General features: G+C 49.8%; 1 pseudogene; it reads left to right on the top strand.

Moving 5' to 3' along the window:
* Nucleotides 1-1,101: 1,101 nt before the first annotated feature.
* LOC136994010 (olfactory receptor 5AP2-like) lies at nt 1,102-2,140 on the top strand (annotated as a pseudogene).
* Nucleotides 2,141-2,433: the final 293 nt, after the last annotated feature.

Genomic DNA, 2,433 nt, shown 5'->3' with positions numbered 1-2,433 from the left:
TTTCACCACGGCCTGACCCTGCTCCTGCCCCTCCTCACCCTCAGCACCCTGTGGACTCCCCCTCCTCGTTCCCAGCCTCAAACAGGTAAATTTTAGGTATCTGCTCAGACAGTTCACTGTGAGGTCCCTGGTGCATGTCAGCTTGAAACCCTTGACCTGAGCTATGTCACTGGAAAGAGATGGCCTGTCCAGGGAGACTGTTTCCTCCTCCTAGAGTAAGAACTTCAGAGCACCAAGACCTCCCTGCCTTTGCAGGGCTGATTCTTCTCTTGTAAGGAGAAAAGGTGCCTGGCATGACATGCTTTCATTGAGGTATCTTTTTGGGCAACGGGATTTCTTTTTTCCTCCTCTCTGAGACACTTTTTTCAGCCCCAGAGCAGAAGGATTTCTGTCCCTGAGGATGCATGAGGCCACATCTGGAGTGCTGGGTGCAGTTCTGGGCTCCCCAGTAAAAGAAAGATGTAGATTTATTGGAGTGAGTCCAGTGAAGGGCCACAAAGATGATTAAGGGACTGGAGCTTCTCTCATACAAGGAGAGGCTGAGAGAGCTAGGACTGTTTAGCCTGGAGAAGAGAGGGCTGAGGGAGGGCCTTATCAATACGTAGAAATATCTGAAGGGAGGGTGTAAAGAGGACGGGGCCAGATTCTTCTCAGTGGTGCCTAGTGACAGGAACAAGAGGCAATGGGCACAAACTGAAATGTGCGAAATTTCGTCTGAACATGGGAAAACATTTCTTCACTGTGAGGGTGGTTGAAAACTGGAACATGTTTCTCAGACAAGCTGTGGAGATTCCACCCTTGTAGCTGTTCCATGCCCAACTGGATATGGTTCTGGGCAACCTGCTTTAGCTGATGCTACCTGAGCAGGTGGATTGGACCAGGTGATCTCCAGAGGTCCCTTCGAACTTCAACTATTCTGTGATTCTGTGATTCTCTGTTTTTTTTGTTTTTTGGTTTTTTTTGGTTTCCCCCCTCCGGGTTCAGGACCACATGACTATTCTTCTAGCAAAAGCTTCCTCTCCGTATTTTAAACCAGGTACAGAAATAAATACTTTTTTTTTTCAGAACCCCTCTTGAAAGTGGGAAAAAGACAGATCTGCAATGCTGATAGAGAAATGGGAATGGGACAATGGAACAACACTGATGGAGTTCCTCCTGCTTGGAATGGGCAATGTCCCCACACTCCAGACACCACTCTTCCTCCTCTCACTTCTAATCTACTCAGTGTCCATGGTTGGGAACATCCTCATTGTTCTGCTTGTCGTGACAGATCGGCACCTGCACACCCCCATGTACTTCTTCCTGGGCAATCTGTCCTCCTCGGAGACCTGCTACAGCTCCACCATCCTGCCTGGGCTGCTGGCCAGCTTTATGACCAGGGACAGGACAATCTCTGCTCACGGCTGTATGGCACAGCTCTATTTCTTTGGCAGTTTTGCAGCTACTGAATGTTACCTGTTAGCAGCCATGTCCTACGATCAGTACTTGGCCACATGCAAGCCTTAGGACATGAAAGGTCTGTCTCCAGATGGCAGCTGGGTCCTGGCTAGGGGGCTCGCTGCGCTCTGCCATAGTCACGTTCCTCTTGTCCCAGCTGAATTTCTGTGGCCCCAGCACAACTGACCACTTCTTCTGTGAGCTTACCGCTTTGCTGGAGATTTCCTGCAGTGAAACCAGGAAGGTCAGGCTCATTGCTTTCCTATATGGCTGTTTGGATATAGTAGTCCCCTTCCTGTTCACACTGGCCTCTTACGTGTGCATCATAGGTGCCATCCTGAGGATCCCATCCAGCATGGGCAGGCAGAAGGCCTTCTCCACCTGTTCCTCTCACCTCACTGTTGTCTCTGTTTTCTATGGCACCCTCATCATTGTCTACGTGCTGCCCAGAAACACCAAGCTGAGAGAGCTGAACAAAGTGTTCTCCTTTTTCTACACTATCCTTACGCCCCTCGTCAATCCCCTCATGTACAGCCTGTGGAACAGGGAGGTCAGGGAGGTCCTGAGGAAAGTGCTCAGGAGAGATTTGGGTGGCATCCAGAGCTTGCACTGGTTTGCTGACACTGGGCACAAACAACTTCCAGCTCTTTTGGAAAGTCAAGCACTAGGTGCTTGGGACCTCTTTGAAAGTGCCTGGCATTGAGTCTGCTTGTGGAGTGGCAAGGCGATGAAAGGGAAAGGTCCTTGGGAAGAAATATACTTATTTAGAAGAGAAAGTTAAAAATGTCATTTGTTTGCCTTTTTTTGGGAGGAGGGGATGGTGGGGGCATGGTGGGGGCATGGTGGTTTTACCTGTGCCAGCTGTTGAAATGAACTGTTGAAATGGGATCTTTCATGCTGTGGGTCTCTGGGATGGCAGCCATCTATCCCCCTCTTGCACACTTGCAGGGTAAAAGCTGGCATATCAGTCCACAGTGAATGTCCCCTTCCCCTGGA

The sequence above is a fragment of the Apteryx mantelli genome, chromosome 23 (genome assembly GCF_036417845.1).
Source record: "Apteryx mantelli isolate bAptMan1 chromosome 23, bAptMan1.hap1, whole genome shotgun sequence".
Taxonomy (NCBI): Eukaryota; Metazoa; Chordata; class Aves; order Apterygiformes; family Apterygidae; genus Apteryx; species Apteryx mantelli.
This window is presented reverse-complemented; position numbering and strand designations above follow the sequence as displayed.